A 20,989-nucleotide genomic window follows, 5' to 3' on the forward strand; every position below is an offset into this window, starting at 1 on the left:
AATTTACTTTAATTGCTGTTTTAACAGACCTGATAGAATTCTCAAAAACAATATAAAGTATTTAATTTTTCAATTATTGTTTACTTTGTTTCTTTTACTTAGGAATAACAATTTGTTTTTTAATTGATAAACTATACTTCTCTCAGATAGGAGTAACATTATAAAAAAGACATTACAATAAAATGAATAGGTATCTGTATCTTCTTCAAATAGTACTATCTGTTTATACTCTTGTATCAGTACCTTTTACCAAATATGCAATTATTGCATCAAACAAGGTGTAAGTTTTCTGTTTTCAGAGAAGATCTCACACTTATTATATAACTTCCTGATGAAGGTAAATCTAGAAAAGCACTCTGAGACATTAAATTTATAAAGTATTATTTCCATTTTTTAGAAGTCCTTTTTGGTTATATATAGCTCTTCACATGTTTCGTTATCTATAAATCCTTGGCTTTCAGATTTTTTACATTGAGGGTTTCTGATAAAGTTTATTACTGAAAAGTGCTTCGGTTGTATACCATCTATTAAATGTTATTTTTATCTTTTTATAGCTCTGGTTCGGTACCCGCAGCTGGTGAACTATAAGTGCCAAAGTGTATCATCCCCTCAGTAATCAGTGGCTTCGGTATTGACATGATTTAAAACATACATTTCTTAAATTGTCCTTTAATAAATTTAGAAATTATTGAGAAATTAAGATTCCAACTTCTCAGGCAAAATTGGCCTTAGATGGATTTGGCCATTATTTTTAAGTTCCTTTTAGTCATGTATAGCTCTTAACCTGTTTTGGTATTTATACATCATTGGCTTTCAAATTTTTGGCTTTAAGCGTTCCTGATGAAGGTTATCACAAAATCCAAAAATGTGCTTCGCCGAGCGCAGCTGGATACGACCGCAGAGGTCCAACCCTGAACTGTAGGGGGAAAAATGGACACAATATTCAAGCTTGATACAGGTCTGAATTTGGATTGTAATTAAATATTTGACACATTATAATTTCTGACACAGAATAAATGTAGTCAAAGAACATGAAATTGGTTATATGATTTGAATTTATATTCAATTGAAGAATTCTTGCTGTTGTGCAATACACTGTGCTGTTGCGCAATACTTAGTAAATCTGTTTTCAGACTATATACAAAGAATTAGCAAAATAAATTGTGACCCCACATTTTTTTTACTCCCCCCCCCCCCCCCCCCCCCCCCCCCCAAAAAAAAAATATTTGTAGAAATTTTTCTTTTTGTAAAATGTGGTACAATTTAAGAAAAAATGCTTGTTTTGGCCCCTTTTTGGCCCCTAATTCCTCAACAGTTTGGGCTGCTGCTAAATAAATTACCCCCAAAATGAATTCCAACCTTCTACTTGTGGTATTGAACCTTGTGGTACAAGTTCAGAGCAATCTAAATACTTATACACAAGTTATTGTCCTGAAACTAGAAAAATGCTTGTTTTGGGCCCCTTTTTTTGCCCCTAATTCCTAATCGGTAGGGACCATCACCCCCAAAAACAATCCCAACCTTCCGTTTGTGGTATTGAACCTTTTGGTTAAATTTCATAGAGATCCATACACTTAAACTAAAGTTATTGTTCGGAAACCAATTGTCTTCGGGCGACGAAGACGACGACGTGATAGCAATATACGAACGAAAATTTTTTGCGCTCATGTAAAAAAGCTCTTCGGATGCTTAACATTTACAAACTAATATCTTCCTTTTATCATATCACTGGGTTGTTACCGCTGCAAGTTGACTTTTAGTACAGGAGGGTCTCATCAGCTCAGTAGTCAGTGCTTTGGTACCGACATGATTAATAACATACCTTTCTGTCCATTGATAAATTTAGAATTCATTAAGAAAAACTAAGGTTGCATTTCAGGCAAAATTGACCTTAGATGGAGTTGGCTATTATTTTTTAGTCACTTTTGGTCAATATAGCTCTTCGTATGTTTCGACATTAATACAAACTTGGCTTTAAAACTTTGGCTTTGAAAGTTCCTGATGAAGATAAATCCAGAAAAGCTCTTGGGATGCATACAATTTATAAAGTATAAATTATTTTCATTTTTTTTTTCTCCGTCACTTGATCTTGTTTGCTGAAAATAATAATGCTTCCTTCTAAATATCAACTAAAATTCTAAAGTTTGATTTCCATACCTGTCAGTCCAAAGTTTGTATTCTACATGTTCTATTAAGGCCTATTTTCCTCTATAGTATTATTTTCTTCCATGGCTAATAAAATGTTCATCAAAACTTTTAAAAACTGTCTACTTATCTAATGAGAATTTCACTTCAAAGCTATTTTGTTATAATCAAATCATGCAAGTGTCTCCAAGTGCTGATTTCTATAGGTACAATCATGAGATCATACGTGTTTCTGTCTGATTTTTATAAATACACTTTTCCTGTCATTTTGTTTGGTTTGGGGATGTATTAAGGAGAACATCACACTTATTATAGCATATTAAAGAACTCTGTAAAAAAACATTCAATGGGGTCTTTTGGTTGCTTGATGCAAAGAAAACTTTCCGACTTTTCCTAACATGCCCAAAATTTGAAGTTGCAACTTAAAATTTCTTGCAAATCCTCTTATTGTCAGTCCCCCACTTTACAGAAACTGCTTAATAATGGATTAATTGTAGAATTCGTGATTATTCTTAATAGGCTTTTCCCACTGAAGGTTAAGAAAACAACATTTATTACATGCATATCTATATAATAACCAATGCACATAGTTTATTGGAGATGAAATGTATAAGGAGGGTACATGAGACAAACAATTCGTGAAAAAAAACCTAGAAAATAAGCCTATATGAAGTAACAGCCCTTTATTACTGTTTTTAAACTTAGCAGTTGCTTGACAGTCTTCAACGGTGAAACAAACAGATAAATTCTTAAAGCAAAGTCAAATCAGTCAGTCCCCAGTATCGACTTCTGGTGGTCTTTAATATTCACTTATAACCTGTGCAAATGTTGTATACTGCATTGACCTTGCATGTCCATCCTTCTGTCCGTCTAAACTGAGTACTTTTGTCAGATATTACACAGCACGTCTCTTAGGATTTTTCTGTTATGTCTGGAGCTTAGGTTACTATAGTTAAGCGATTTTTAAATCTACCATACAACTTTCTGCATGACAATAGATTGAATTGTCACCCTTTCCAATGGCATGAAATTTTATTGGTTTTGAATTTATTCCCATGAAAATGATTACAGATTTGATCAGTGATTATTGGACCTCAATGAATAAAAAAAATCGTACAAATAGGTTCCTATCACCAGAGCAACCACTTCCTGTTAACCAAAAGCATGATATTTTTGTCAAAGTTTCCATTAGGTTTGTGAGGGAATTATTATGTATTTTTGAGCTGGATCAATAACATGAATTAGTAGGGCTCCGGTAATACTACAGTACTAGTGAATAATATTATTAATACGGGTACTTCATACGTATACATGTATATAATATCATATGGCCATAGAAGTGATATTCTAAGAAGCCACTTCTCCCAGTTAGCCAGCAGTAGGATCATAAACATGATGACTTTACCCACCAAAAAGTCCCAGTGATTGAACAAAATATTCACTAGAGTGATGTCCAGCAAGAGATTCAGAAAAGCTTCTGGATAAAGGAACTAAATGAAGTTCATCCAAATGGCATCAACTAGCAGTTTGGTAGAGATGTTCATCCATTATTTCATATATATTTACACAAACTACTTCATTTTGACAATTTTGGATACAATAGATATGCAGCCATGTTTATATAGTACTAGTATTTAGTTTTGTTTTGTTTTATGAGATTTAGATTTTGGATTAAATCAATAGTTCAAAATCTACCTGTATTACTGAGCTATTTTTAAACATAAATAACTAGTATTGTTTTTAATACATTTAATAAAAAACATTGACACTGACGAATGCTATTTGTTCAGCCAAAAATATTTGTCAACACGATTTTATAACATCCTGTTAGTCTATTACCATCTTTTATTAGTATCGTTGCGCAAATTTGAAGACTTTTATAATTTTTTTCCTTATATGCACAGTATCCCCTATTCTAGAAGATCCAGCACATATTGAATTTGCTGGTTGGTCTTTTTTAATTCATATATATATATTGTAGTATTTTATTGATATATAAAAATAAGAAGATATGGTATGATTGCCAATGAGACAACTCTCCACCAGAGACTAAATGACATAGAAGTGCCTTAAACCGCAAATTATCAAGATTATGAGTTTATTAAAAATTCTAGACCAGTTCAGAATAAGAAAAGCAGATCTACCATTCTGGAGTGTCATACATTAAATTGATCTTTTTTTCAATGGTATCATTATATTGACCATTCCAGAATGGTAACAGTATATCTACCATTCTGGAATGGTAATAGTACATTGACCATTCTGGAATGGTAACAACGCATCGACCATTCTAGAATGGTAACAGTACATTGACCATTCTGGAATGGTAACAACACATTGATCATTCTAGAATGGTAACAGTACATTGACCATTCTGGAATGGTAACAGTACATTGACCATTCAATAATGGTAACAGCACATCAACCATTCTAGATGGTAACAGTATATTGACCATTCTGGAATGGTAACAACACATCGACCATTCTAGAATGGTAACAGTACATTGACCATTCTGGAATGGTAACAGTACTCATGATAATTTAAACAAGCTGAACATCACTGTCTATTCTGTAAAATGGTATGGGAATTTCAATTATTTCCAGAAACAAAAACTTTGAAAATGTGTGTACATTTTTATGCGCTGTCCTAAGTCAGGAGCCTGTTGTTCAGTGGTTGTCGTTTGTTGGTGTGGTTCATAAGTGTTTCCCGTTTTTTATATAGATTAGACCGTTGGTTTTCCTGTTTGATTTGTTTTACACTAGTCATTTTGGGGCCCTTTATAGCTTTCTGTTCGGTGTGAGCCAAGGCTCCGTGTTGAAGGCCGTACTTTGACCTATAATTATTAACTTTTTATACATTGTGACTTGGATGGAGAGTTGTCTCATTGGCACTCATACCACATCTTCTTATTTATATGTAATTAACTGTACACTTCAAAATGATCTTAAGTGTACTGTTTTGATGATTTTCATACATGTCTGATGTTTTATATGGTTTATGTATTTTCAAATCAGGTGAAAATCTATGCACCCTTTTTTCAATTTATTTCAATTAGAAGGTATACAAACATTTTCTGTCTATGATGAAGCATTTTACCATTTCAGAATCTAAAGTACAATAGGTATTTTCATTGATTAAACTATAAAATGAAAAAAATGTCACATCATTCTTTTGAAATTCCATAATGAAGGGTGTTTTTACCAAATCACAATTTTAGGTGTAAAAAAATATTAATAGAAAATATTCCTCATAATGCATCATTAGATTCAGAAACTCAGAATTAACTGATTCCCAGTTGAGATGAGATTACATTACAATTTAATGAATTGAAAAGACAAAATAACAGTAAGAAAAATTATTAATTTGGTACTTTGTGAAGCTGGGTTATAAATGAAGTGATTAAAAAACTTCTCAATAATGAACAAATATACAGTGGGAAATCTAGTGACAAAATATTACCTCCCCTGTAATCACTGAAAACTAGATCTTTTCAATGTTTGTCCCATTTTAGCAAGGACGCTATCAATTATGGATTCACGGGAAAACGTTCTGGTAAATAGTAAATATAGAAATAAGTTGAAATAAAAACAAAACTTCCATTTAATGTTATCATTTCCCTCCTTAAGTAGCAAATGACGAGTACAGTAGGCTATATAAAGCCTTGATGTAAAATTGGTTTAAAATGTTGCTATGCGAATAAATTCCTAGAGTACCAACTTCAATTTATTTTTCTACTGGCTGTATACCTCTCTGGAACATGGTAATTATCTGTATATATATACAGCTAGATCAGAGAAAGTCAGGGAAATTTTTTTAAAGGAATCGATTGATATGCAGCAAAGATTGGCGCTTTTGAAATTAAGTTACTAAGCAAATTTAAATGGACCTTATCTCTATGTAAACATTGAATGTGAATAGATCGAGAAGACCGCAAATACATGTACAAAAATCGAGATGACCTTTTCTTAAAATTGTATAAAAAATAGTAGAAAGATACCTACTTCATAAGAATAGTTATCTTTAATTTCTTAACCTGCATAAACAAACTTTTAAATTTTTATATTCACGAAAAGACAATATTTCTCTATTGAATGTACATGTGACAAGAGCAGACCGGTGTGCTCGATAACTTAGGTGTAAAAAAAATAAGTATACTTTGAGAAATTGTAACATGCTAAGGACATTGTGGAACACTCTGAAAATTGGTGACCCGAAAGATCTTTAGATTTTGTTTTATTATTGACTTTCTGGACTCTATCATAAGAAGAGTGAATTTTCTTTTGTTTTCATTCACTAGATTTCCCACTGTATATAAGAGATACAAATGGTAAACATTCATGAAAACAAACCAAACCATCAAATCTGCACTTTAGACAACACTGGAGAGCCACATGACAAGATTACACATACCAATAAGTTCTTGAAGCTACTAAAAGCTAGTTAAACGTCCCAGTTGTTATAGAGAACAATACCTGAACCCTTGGTAATTCGTGTCTACAATATGTACATTTTTAATTTCATTTGCATGCTCTTTCTATTATTCTGTTGAGCTGATTCTGTTGTTAATAAAAATCAAATGTATAAATTTAAAAATAATTTATCAATTTGTGGTAATATAATAATGTCTATCACACATTGTACTTAAAGTAACTTCTTCATGATTCCAGTAACAAGTAATTTAATGAAAGAAAATGGTCTCATATATGATTGTTTAATAGTCATTATTTATACATGTAGTAACTTTCCATTCATACATAACCTTGAATATAAAAGATGGGTTAAAATACCCAAAATATTTTATTTCACAAACTCAATGATGTTATATACTCAGGGATGTCTCATTATAATGCAGTTGTACATACACTTAATATTATCATGATTCATAAAAATAAGGTCAATATCATATGAACCCAGGTTGTCAGAGGGACATGTACATCTGACAATATTCCCTACAAAAAAGTAGTTGACATCTTGCTTACAGTATCGGAGAAAAGTGTGTAACCTGAAAACTTAATGTAGACCAATGAACCATGAACATGAGGTCAAGGTCAGATGAACCCTGACAGCATGGCCAGATGATATTTACAGCTTACAATCATTCCATTGACTAAATAATTGACCTTTTACTTATAGTATCTAAGAAATGAACCTAATTCTAGAACCTGAATGTTGACCAATGAATCATGAAAAGATCAGATCAGACTTAGCCTGAGCTAGAAAAACATGCACTCCTTAAAATTATGCTATACACCAAATATACTTGACCTATTGCCTATAGTATCTGCGAAACAGAACTAGTTACAACAAGAGGCTGTCAGAGTGACAGCAAACCTGATTTTCCTGCAGAGGTCGAACCCTAAACAGTTGAGCAAGTATGGACACTACATTTAAGTTTAAAACAGCTCTGAATTTGGTTTGTGATTGAATATTTGACACAGCATAGGTTTGTGACACAAATAAATGAACAGAAATACTTGAAATTGGACATTTAAATACCTATTATGGTCCAATATAAAAAATCTAAGTACATATTAGAATCAGCATATCAAAGAACCCCAAGAATTCAATTTTTTATGAAATCAGACAAAAGTTTAATTTAAGACTCTTTGGACCTCAATTTGAACCAATTTGATAAAGGAGCCCACAATCCAAAATCTCTCAATACATGGTTAGATTCAGCATTTCAAAGAACCCCATAAATAATTTTTTTGTTGAATCAAACAAAGTTTAATTTTGGACCCTGATTTGGACCAACTTGAAAACTGGGCCCAAAAACCTAATATTTAAATACAGGTTTAGATTCAGCATTTGAAAGAACCCTATATATATATTTAATTTATGTTGAAATGAAACACAGGTTAATTTTATCCATAATATTTTCTGTGCAAAGGGAAATAACTCAAACTGGATAAATAGTTCTCTAAAATAAGATATGATGCAATTTTTCAAATTATAATCAATAATATAATAACAACAACCAGTGATGACTAAGTTCTCTAAAATTAGATATGATTTAACACTCAAACATTGCTAGAATCAGCATATCAAAGAACCAAAGAATTCAATTTTTGATGAAATTAATCAAAAGTGTAATTTAGGACCCTTTGGACCTCAATGTGGTATCATCTTATTAATAATGAAAAGAAATACAGGTTTAGATTAAGCATTTCAAAGAACCCTATATATATTCAATTTATGTTGAAATCAAACACAGTTTAATTTTGGACCTCAATTTGGACCAACTTGAAAACTGGGCCCAAAATCAGAAACTCTAAATATATGTTTATTAATAGACAATATAAGCTTAGTTTTTAAGGACTTTACTTCATAAAAAAAAAATTCGTAAGGGTTCCGCGGAACCCATTGTCTCGCTTACTTTTGCTGTTAATCGCAGGCTCAACAAAAATGAGGAAAAAAAATCAATAAAAATATTCCTTTAGATACTATCTTTTTATTGTAAGAAGCTTCTGTCAAAGTTTGGTATAAATCCAGGATAGTTTATGAATCTAATAAATGTTTTAAAAACTTTAACTGCAGACTGTATTTAATGTTAACTGGAAGAAAAACTAAGTCCATTTATAAGTAAAATGCGGATAAACAGGTACAAATTTTAACACAATTTCCTTCTAGATACTAGCTTTTGATCATAAACAAGCTTCTGTCCAAATTTGGTACAAATTCAGGATAGTTTAAGAAAGTTATTAAAATTTTAAAAACTTTAATCAGAGTGAAAATATTGTTTCCTGGCAGAAAAACTAAGTCCATTTATAAGTAAAATACAGAAATAAACTGCTTCGCTGAGCGCAGCTGGATACGCCCGCAGAGTTCCAACCCTGAACAGTTGGGGCAAAAATGGACACAATATTCAAGCTTGATACAGGTCTGAATTTGGATTGTAATTAAATATTTGACATATTATAGGTTTCTGAATAAATGTAGTCAAAGAACTTGAAATTGGTTATATGAATTGAATTTATATTCAATTAAAGATTTCTTGCTGTTGTGCAATACACTGTGCTGTTGCGCAATACTTAGTAAATCTGTTGTCAAACTATAAACAAATAAAGTTCAATTTATTCTCAATGTCATATTAGAAATTTATGAAAATGTAAAAGGAGCTTACATCAATAGATATAAACAATTCACCAAAGTTTCATGAGAATTGCTGACAGCATTTTTGAGTTATTGTCCGAAAACTGGAAAATCCCCCCTTTTTTAATGAATAAAACCCCATAACTCAGAAATGTAAAATGTAAAATTTATAAAATTCTAAACGGAGCTTACATCAATAGATATAAACAATTCACCAAAGTTTCATAAGAACTGCTGAAAGCATTTTTGATTTTTTGTCCGAAAACTGGAAAATCCCCCTTTTTTTATGAATAAAACCCTGTAACTCGGAAACGTAAAACCTAAAATAAAAAAAAATCGAAAGGGAGCTCATGTCAATAGATATAAACAATTCACCACAATTTCTTGCAAGTTGGTGAAAGCATTCTTGAGTTGTTGTCCGAAAACTGGAAAATCCCCCTTTTTTTAATGAATAAAACCCCATAACTCGGAAACGTAAAATCTAAAATTTATAATAAACGAAAGGGAGCTCACGTCAATAGATATAAACAATTCACCAAAGTTTTATGCAAATTGGTTAAAGCCTTTTTGAGTTAATGTCTGACATGTTGACGACGGACGGACAGACAGACAGACGGACGGACGGACAGACAGACGGACAGACGGACAACGGTATACCATAATACGTCCCGTAAACGGGCGTATAAAAATAAAATTTTTTTTTTAACAAATTTACTTCTGGATACTATCTTATGATCATAAACAAGCTTCTGTCCAAGTTTGGTACAAATCCTGGATAGTTTAAGGAAGTTATTAAAATTTTAAAAACTTTAACCACAGAGTGAATGTAATGTTTCCTGGCAGAAAAACTAAGTCCATTTACAAGTAAAATACGGAAAAACAGGAATTTTATTTTTACAAAATTTACTTCTGGATACTATCTTATGATCATAAACAAGCTTCTGTCCAAGTTTGGTAGAAATCCAGGATAGTTTAAGAAAGTTATTAAAATTTCAAAAAATTTCAAAAACTTTAACCACAGAGTGAATATTTGTGGACGCCGCCGACGACTTCGACGGAATTTAGGATCGCTATGTCTCACTTTTTCGACTAAAGTCGAAGGCTCGACAAAAATATGTATAGCATTCAGAAAATTAGTTTTTACAGAATAACAAACAAACTTGCCACAAAATTCTACAAACAATTTACCAAAGAAAAGAAGAAAAAAATCAAAAATTTTATTTATCATTAATACAATGTCATTTCAAAATCTATAAAACTTATCAGTAACAAGAAATAATTGTAACAGAATGCTGTTACGAAGTCTCCCTAACAAAGCTCTAATAATTCGTCATTCCCATTGTTGCTTGACATTGGGCAATGTCCAGTACAAATTGGTTTATGATATGCATTAGTGATGCCTATGGATTGACCCTGTATGTTATTCATATCTTCTTGAAATTACGAATAGGAATTTATATGGTTTAGGGGTGGAGATCTGGACCATTTACAAGTTCTCAAAAGGGGGGGGGGGGGGGGGGGGGGTGGGGGAGGTGATCCCCAGGGGACTCTCCCTTTATTTCATATGATTTGTTTTTTGTCCTGTACAAGAATATATATGGTTTAGGGGTAGGGATCTTGACCGTTTACAAAGTTCTTAAACAGGAGGCGGTGGGGGTGACCACAGGGGACTTGCCTTATATTTCATTTGATTTGTTTTATGGTCCCATACAAGAATATATATGGTTTCCGCATGGGGATCTTGATCGTTTACAAGTTTTCAAAAAGAAGGGGGGTGGGGGTTACCCCAGGGTATTTCCCCTTAATTTCATTTGATTTGTTTTATTGTCCAATTCAAGAATTTATATGGTTTAGGGGTGGGGATCTAGACCGTTTACAAGCTATCAAAAAGAAGGGGGTGGGGGTGACCCCCATGGACTTCCCCTATATTTGATTTGATTTGTTTTATTGCATACAAGAATATATATGGTTAAGGGGTGGGGATCTCGACCGTTAACAAGTTCTCAAACAGGAGGGGGTGGGGTGACCATAGGGGACTCGCATTTTATTTTTTATTTGATTTGTTTTATTGTCCCATACAAGAATATATATAGTTTCAGGTTGTGGATCTTGACCGTTTACAAGTTTTCAAAAAGAAAGGGGATGGGGGTGACCCCCATGGACTTCCCCTATATTTCATTTGATTTGTGTTATTGGCCCGTACAAGAATATATATGGTTTAGGGGTGGGGATCTCGACCGTTTACAAGTTTTTAAACAGGAGGGGGTAGGGGTGACCCCAGGGGACTCGCCTTGTATTTCATTTGATTTGTTTGATTGTCCCATACAAGAATATATATGGTTTCCGGGTGGAGATTTTGACTGTTTACAAGTTTTCAAAAAAAAGGGGGGAGGGGGTGACCCCAGGGGACTCCCCCTCAATTTCATATGATTTGTTTTTTGTCCTGTACAAAAATATATATGGTTTAGGGGTAGGGATCTTAACCGTTTACAAGTTCTTAAACAGGAGGAGGTGGGGGTGACACAAGGGAACTTGCCTTATATTTCATTTGATTTGTTTTATGGTCCCTTACAAGAATATATATGGTTTCCGCATGGGGATCTTGACCGTTTACAAGTTTTCAAAAAGAAGGGGGGTTGGGGTTACCCCAGGGGATTTCCCCTTGATTTCATTTGATTTGTTTTATTGTCCAATTCAAGAATATATATGGTTTAGGGGTGGGGATCTAGACCGTTTACAAGTTATCAAAAAGAAGGGGGGTAGGGGTGACCCCCATGGACTTCCCCTATATTTCATTTGATTTGTTTTATTGCATACAAGAATATATATGGTTTAGGGGTGGGGATCTTGACTGTTTACAAGTTCTCAAACAGGAAGGGTAGGGGGTGACCCCAGGGGACTCGCATTTTATTTTTTATTTGATTTGTTTTATTGTCCCATACAAGAATATACATAGTTTCAGGGTGTGGATCTTGACCGTTTACAAGTTTTCAAAAAGAAAGGGGGTGGGGGTGACCCCCATGGACTTCCCCTATATTTCATTTGATTTGTGTTATTGTCCTGTACAAGAATACATATGGTTTAGGGGTGGGGATCTCGACCGTTTACAAGTTTTTAAACAGGAGGGGATGGGGGTGACCCCAGGGGACTCGCCTTGTATTTCATTTGATTTGTTTGATTGTCCCATACACGAATATATATGGTTTCAGGATGGAGATTTTGACTGTTTACAAGTTTTCAAAAAGAAGGGGGGTGGGGGTGAACCCGGGGACTCCCCAAATATTTCATATGATTTGTTTTATTGTCCCATACAAGAAGATATATGGTTTAGGGGTGGGGATCTCAACCGTTTACAAGATAAAAGCACATTCTCAAATTGAAAGGGGGTGGGGGTAAGAATATATATGGTTTAGGGAGACTTAATTATCTACAAAATGTCTAATAATGAACAGTAAATTTCAAATTTCATTTATACAGTCCTACTAGTAAATTTCTAACTTTATATATACAGTCCTACAGATCTTATCAGGAAACAGAAAATTTTCAAATAAATCTGTCACTCCAATGATATTATATGCTAAGATATAACCCAGATCTAATTAATAATTAATAATGTAATTAACTTCAAAATGTCTAATAATATAGCTTATAATCATTACCACTTAGGAAATAGATAATTTTCAAATAAATCTGTCACTCCAATTTTTATTGTGAGATAAGACATTATGCTTAGTCATAAAAAAGATAACAAGAGTAAAATATTTAAAAATTCCACTTTTGGATATTAAAAATTCGTAAGGGTTCCGCGGAACCCAGTGTCTCGCCTACTTTTTCTGTTAATCACAGGCTCAACAAAAATGAGGAAGTAAATCAATAAAAATATTCCTCTTGATACTATCTTTTGATTGTAAGAAGCTTCTGTCCAAGTTTGGTAAAAATCCAGGATAGTTTATGAATCTAATAAATGTTTAAAAACTTTAACTGCAGACTGAATGTAATGTTAACTGGAAGAAAACAAAAATTTCCTTCTAGATACTAGCATTTGATCATAAACAAGCTTCTGTCCAAGTTTGGTACAAATCAAAAATAGTATAAGAAAGTTATTAAAATTTTAAAAACTTTAACCACAGAGTGAATGTGTTGTTTCCTGGCAGAAAATCTAAGTCCATTTAAAAGTAAAATACGGAAAAAATGGATTTATTTTTTTACCAAATTTCCTTCTAGATACTAGCTTTTGATCATAAACAAGCTTCTGTCCAAGTTTGGTACAAATCCAAAATAGAATAAGAAGGTTATTAAAATTTTAAAAACTTTAACCACAGAGTGAATGTGTTGTTTCCTGGCAGAAAAACTAAGTCCATTTAAAAGTAAAATGAGGAAAAAATGTTTTTTTTTTTTACAAAATTTACTTCTGGATACTATCTTTTGATCATAAACAAGCTTCTGTCCAAGTTTGGTAGAAACCCAGGATAGTTAAAGAAAGTAATTAAAATTTTAAAAACTTTAACCACAGAGTGAATGTAATATTTCCCGGCAGAAAAACTAAGTCCATTTATAAGTAAGATACGGAAAAAATGGAATTTTATTTTTACAAAATTTACTTCTGGATACTATCTTATGATCATAAACAAGCTTCTGTCCAAGTTTGGTAGAAATCCAGGATAGTTTAAGAAAGTTATTAAAATTTCAAAAACTTTAACCACAGAGTGAATATTTGTGGACGCCGCCGACGACAACGACGACGACGACGACGCCGACGGAATGTAGGATCGCTATGTCTCGCTTTTTCGACTAAAGTCGAAGGCTCGACAAAAATGGCGATAACTCACAGAGATATACTAATATCTTGAAAATTGAACTAGACCTTCAATAAGTCCCAGGAAACAACATATTTAAATTTGAAAAAAATTTGTTAAAGCATTTTCATGTTATTGTGCTGACACTGTTTGGCAGACGCCCGTAGGAGTCATACCAAAACAACACCATCAGACTGCACACCTATGTTTGGGAAAGGCACGTATATTCTGGAACTGTGTTAGGTGGCAAAATGTTCTCTAATGATGAGTCAAGATTTTGTTTGCATAGAAGTGGTGGCTGAATGAGAGTTTACCAATGAACTTTATGTAGACGCAAGTGTGAATGAATGTGATTGCTATGATGGAGCTGGTGTGGTGGTTCAAGCAGTCAAGTTCAAGCACTGACATGAAGTTTATTAACGGAAGCCTAACTGGAGTGGGTATCGTGACAAAATTATCTCTCCTATTGTGCAACCATTCATTGCTAGTAACGGAAATCAGCATTCTTCTCGAAAGGACTATGCTATGTGTCACTTGTTTCATGTATGCACACAATATCTTGTGCAGTATAACATTACCATTCTTCCATGGCCAGCTCTATTGTCAGACCTATCACCCATTGAAAATTTATGGGATGAACTTGAAAAACTTATTCGTAGACAACATTAGTCATCGGAATCGATCAACTAGGTACAAACCGCCTTGTTGAAAGAGTAGAACTTTATTTAACGCATTATTGGTTCCATTCAATGCATCACAGATTAAGAACTGTTATCGACAGTAATGAGATGTGGTCATAGGCATTATTAATTTTCAACTTTTGGTTCGATACAATGTCTTCAAACAGTCCTTGCTTATAAAGGCAAATGAAATGAGATCTGTTTTCTTTATTAAGTGTGTATGCTTTTATGTTATAGTTCGTAAAATATAAAACTACACTATCATTATTAATAAAATGCTCCTCAGGTGCAGCTTGATATGACCGCAAAGGTTGAACCATGAACAGTTGGGGCAAGTATGGACACTACATTCAAGCTTGATACAGCTCTGAATTTGGATTGTGATTAAATATTTGATACATCAAAGGTTTCTTACACAGAATAAATGTAGTCAAAGAACTGAAAATTTTGAAATTGGACTTTACCTATTATGGTCCAATATCTAAAATCTAAATACATGGTCAGATACAGCATATCATAGAATCCCAAGAATATAATTTTTGATGAAATCAAACAAAGTTTAATTTAGGACCCTTTGGACCTCAAGTGGATAACAGGGCCCTGTAAAATCCAAAATCTAAATACAAGGTTAGAATCAGCATATCAAAGAACCCATATATACAATTTTTTAAGGGGTTCACTTCATCAAGAAAAAAAAACAATATATATATAGCATTCTGAAAAGTAATTTATACAGAATAACAAACAAACAAACCTATCACAAAGTTCTTCAAAAAATTTACCAAAAAAATGATAAAAAACAATTTCCAAAATATCATTCCCCATTAATACAGTCCTACAGTTATCCCCAAGAAATTGCATCAAAATGATGATGGATTTAAAATCAGCTTATCAGCCACACCTCTTAGAAAACACAAAATTTTCAAATAAATTTGTCACTCCAATTATAAGTGTGTTAGTTGATGAATACCACATGTTTTGTTTTCTTGATAGTATGTGGTGATTGCTGCATGAATGAATAAATAATAAACACACAACACTTATCCATATTCATAAATGTGAATATTTAGTTAATTACAAATGTAATTATGTAATACAAATTGTGTGTAGTTTTTATAGGAAGAAAATTTTTTTTTTTTTTTAAATAATAAAAATAATAATAATACATGTAATAATAATTCTTTATTTAAAGAGGGTTACACAGTTAGCTGTAAAACAAACCTTTCCTGGGGCCCTCATGAAATACATTGAAATATAACAAACAAAGAATTACAAAATAATCAAACAACTACACACATTAGCTAATGTGTAGGGAATTAATACATTGCAAACTTTCCTTTATTCATTTTAATATTTGATTTCCATGATTAGTTATAAAAATGTTAAAATAAACAAAATTTCAATTAATTTCATTGTTCCTGTCCTGGAGTGATAATATCAGAAACTGGACATAATCATCTATCCATATAAACAAACTCAGTTTTTTGTTTTAAATATCTGTTTGTTAAGTAATTCTATCTGTCCCTTTATCAGCATGAGATGACAGATTTACAGCTCTACATAACCATTTTATAATCTAATAATGAACAGTAAATTTCAAACTATATCTAAACATAATTTTTTCTCTAAAATTAGATAATCATATGATGCTACATCTATTTTTAACAATGACACTACTTATAATTTCTATTAATTGTGCAATACAGCTCTGATTAAATATTTGAAATAGAATAGTTTCTGACACAGAATGAATGTGGTCTAAGTAATTAAATAATTTGAAATTGGACACTTACCAATTATGGTCCAATATCCAAAATCCAAATACATGGTTTGAATCAGCATATCAAAGAACCCCAAGAATTAAATTTTTGATGATTTGGACCTCAATGTGGACCAATTTGGTAACACGACCAAAAATCCAAAATCTAAATACAAGGTTAGTTTCAGCATATCAAAGAACCCCATATATTCAATTTTAGTTGAAATAAAACAAAGTTTTATTTTGGACCCTTAAGACCTTAATATGAACAAATTCAAAAACAGAGCCCAAAATCCAAATTCTAAATACCCCAAGAATTCAAGACTTTGAATTAAATCCCATTGAAATTGGTCAAGAAAGAAGCAATTTATACAAACTATTACAAAAGTATTGTTTTTGGCCCCTTTTTCCTAAACTGTAAGGGTCATAACCCCCAAAATCAATCCCAACCTTCCTTTTATGGTATAACACCTTGTGGCACAATTAAATAGCAATCCATAGACTTATACTCAAGTTATTGTCTGCAAACCAGAAAATCCTAGTTTGTTGGCCCCTTTTCAGCCCTTAATTCCTAAACGGTTTGGGCCATGACCCCCAATATCAATCCCAACCTTCGTTTTGAAGTATGGAACCTTGTGGTAAAATTTCATAGAGAGAGAGAGATCCATACACTTATACACAAGTTATTGTCCTGAAACAAGAAAAAATGCTTGTTTTTGGCCCCTTTTTGGTCCCTAATTACTATACAGCTATGACAATAACCCCCAAAATCAATCCTAACCTTCCTTTTGTGGTATGGAACCTTGAGCTAAAATTTCATAGAAATCCATACACTTATACTCAAGTTATTGTCTGTGAACCAGAAAAATGCTTGTTTTTTGGCCCCTACTTTGGCCCTTATTTACAACAGCTATGACAATAACCCCAAAAATCAATCCAAACCATCCTATTCTGGTATGGAACCTTGTGCTAAAATTTTATAGAGATCCATAATTTTATACTCAAGTTATTGTCTATGAACCAAGTTATTGTCTGCAAACAAAAAAATGCTTGTTTTTGGCCCTTAATTACAAAACAGCTATGACATAACCCCCAAATCAATCCCAACCTTCCTATTGTAGTATGGAACCCTGTGCTAAAATTTCATAGAGATCCATACACTTATACTCAAGTTATTGTCTGAGAACCAAAATGTCTTCGGACGACAACACAGACATCGCCATAACATAATACGAACGCAAAAATTTTGCTGTTGTATAAAAAATAAAATAAATAATTTTTGATATAATTTGGGTATCTTTTCATTTTGTGGCAAGTATATTAAATAGTTCCCTTTATAATGAATATAAGTTAAAAGTTGATGTGACCACAAAATACACTAAACCCAAATAGTAACCTACCTTAAACCAAAGTTTTAACCTGTCACATTTTAAAGTTCAGTAAACCATGAAAACTTGGTCTAAACCCTATGTTGACAAATATATTAAGTAGTTCATTTCACAATGAACAAATGTTTATAGTTTCAAGTCGATGTGACTACAAAGTTCTATTAACCAAAACTTTAACCTACCTTAAACCTATAACCTGATAGGGGACAGACTGTCAACCCACAGACCGGAAAGCATAATTCCCTCTACTTTTGTAAGTTAGGCTTTAAAATCACCTTACCAAAAAAATAGCTTTTTTAATCATTCCCTAAAGTATACAAGAGTGCACAAGCTGAAATACCTCGCCTGCTTTACTTATTGTGATTGAATTTCATATCATGCACCGCATATTAGTTAGCCTATTGCTTATAGCATGTTGGAAACAGACCTCATTACAAATATTGAACATTGACCAATGAACCATAAAAATGAGGTCAAGGTGAGATGAACTATGCAAGAAAACAGTAACACCATGCAATATTCCACACCTTTCGCTTAGAGTATCTGAGAAACTGACCATAAACACTTAACATTGACTGATGAACCATGAAAATGAGGACAATTTCAGATGAACCTTGCCAGACAGACATATTCATCTAACAATCATTCCATAAATCAAATATATTTTACCTATTGCTTATAGTATTAGATAATGGATAAAACCCTGAAAACTTAACATTGACCAAATGAATCCTGAAAATGAGGTCAAGGTCAGATGAAATCTGCCAGACAGACATGTACATCTTACAATCATTCATTTCACTAAATATAGTGACCCTATTGCTTATAGTATCTGAGAAATAGACCAAACTGGAAAAAAATAACATTGTCCAATGAACCATTAAAAAGGTCAAAGTCAGATGAAACCTGCCAGACAGCAATGTTCACCTTGCAATCATTCCACACTTCAAATATAGTTGACCTTTTGCTTATAGTATCTGATAAGTAGACCAAACCACAAAAACTTAACATTGACCACTGAACCATGAAAAAAGGTCAAAGTCAGATGCGACCTGCCAGTCCGACATGTATACCTTACAACCATTCCACACATCAAATATAGTTGACCTATTGCTTATATCATAGTATATGAGATAAGGACTTGACCATGAAAACTTAACCTTGATCACTGATCCATGAAATGAAGTCAAGATGTGTTGAACCTTGTCTCACAGACATGTAGACCTTGCAAGGATCCCATATATTAAATAAAATTATCCTATTTCTCATAATAAGTGACTAGTATCTAGGTTCTCTAACTTTCCAATTATATAAAGCTTTATGCAAATAGCTAATGCTGCCACCAATGGATAAGCATCCATATGTCCTGCATTCTGCAACATTCATCACAAGCAAGACAAACACTAAAGTTGGAACTCCTTCTGGCAAACTTTTTTACTGTTTTGGTATTTACACTCTGTAACATTTATGTTTTTGTCTTTTCAACCTTTGATTGATTGATTGCTGGTTGCTTAACATCCAGTGGCAAATATTTCATGCATGTTCAGGACGATTTTCAACCTTTGAGTCTCAAACATACTTGGTGATGGTTAATCTAAAAATATGTGTTGTGCACACAAAATCTTCTTATTCTAATATACTAGTATATAAACTAGACAAAGTGATGCCCCCGCACTCCACTCTGAAGTAACTGTATTATAGTAAAGTCAACATAGGACTTTCTTTGAGATATTATTGTGTCTGGGAGACACAAATGATGCCCCCGCAGATGCAATGTGTTATTTTAAAATACACAAAGTTGAGTATGGGAGCACATAGGTCTATGGTTCACTGTAGGAGGAGCTATCTGGAAACGCTATGCACCTCTTATGCAAGTATATACTCCAAAAATGACAAAAGTTCAACTATCTCCCAAAAGAGCAAATATTAATAAAAATCAAAACCCTGACCACATGCACACCTTCAAATTCAATATATGTACAAACAGCCAGCAAAGTGAAAACTTCCTAGCATTCAAACTGTAGGACGAATTATCTGGAATAACTATACACCCATAATGGGACGGACGGACGGAAGGACGGACAGATGGAAGGACAGATGGACGGACAGAGGACGGACAGGGGTAAAACAATATGCCCCCCAACTTTCAGTTGCGGGGGCATAAAAATAAGATGTTGTATTTAATTGCCCATGAGACAACCATCCACCAGAGTCCAAATGACGTGGATGTAAGCTACTTTAGGTCCCAGTTAATATTCAACAATGAGCAAAACCCATTTGGTTAGATATAAAAGGCCTGGACATGACAAAATGTGAAAAATTCAAAAGAAAATATTGACACAGATATGTCTTACCTGTATGTAATTTTTGATAGTTAAATGCAAATGTTAAAACTAAGATAGCAATACTTTAATATGTAAAATATGCAAATATTCAATGAGCAATGACGAAAAGGTACAGGGCCAAATAATTTCCTTGGAAATAAGATATGCTGATACAACTGCATATCAAGTACCATTGACCTATCATGAGTGGTTTCTCTTAAGCTGATCTAATCACAAACTTTAACATGTAAACTATTTAAAAGTTTCAAAGTCAATATACAATAACTGAGGGGGAAAGGTCAACTGACATTCATGGAAATGAGATGTGCCAATGCTTATACAACTGTAAACCAAATATCACTGACTTGTCATAAGTGGTTCTCCTAAAACAACTAAAAAACTACCGGTATGCTAAAGTTGCAAAGTCATTAAAGCAGGGCCGACTTATCTCCATGAAAAATCTTATACAACTGCATACGAAATATCATAGTGGTTCGCCATAAATTGACCTAATCAAAAATTTAACAAATTGTTAATACCGCTGAAGCCGGAAACAGTTTACCTTAAAAAGTCTTGCATTTTGACTCTGTAAAGGCAGGACAAAACCAAACAGCCTGATGTTTGACAAAATAATAAAAGAAAAGCAAATATGACAGACAGCAGCCAAGATAAGCACTGAACAAGCTCCAGACTTGGAAAACACATGCAAGAATGTGGCAGGAGTTTGATATGTTTGTCAGAGTTCAACCCTCTCCTAACATGGTACAGGGGTGTAACAACACAACATAAGAACAAACTGCAGAA

At 33.1% G+C, this 20,989-nt stretch overlaps 1 protein-coding gene across 2 annotated transcripts in view; it reads right to left on the reverse strand.

Annotated features, from left to right (window-relative positions):
- LOC127712440 (spermidine synthase-like) overlaps positions 1 to 20,989 on the reverse strand; it is a 176,974-nt gene that overhangs the window by 59,625 nt on the left and 96,360 nt on the right. The gene's annotated exons all lie outside the window — the stretch shown is intronic.

The sequence above is a fragment of the Mytilus californianus genome, unplaced genomic scaffold, assembly GCF_021869535.1.
Source record: "Mytilus californianus isolate M0D057914Y unplaced genomic scaffold, xbMytCali1.0.p SCAF_8, whole genome shotgun sequence".
NCBI lineage: Eukaryota > Metazoa > Mollusca > Bivalvia > Mytilida > Mytilidae > Mytilus > Mytilus californianus.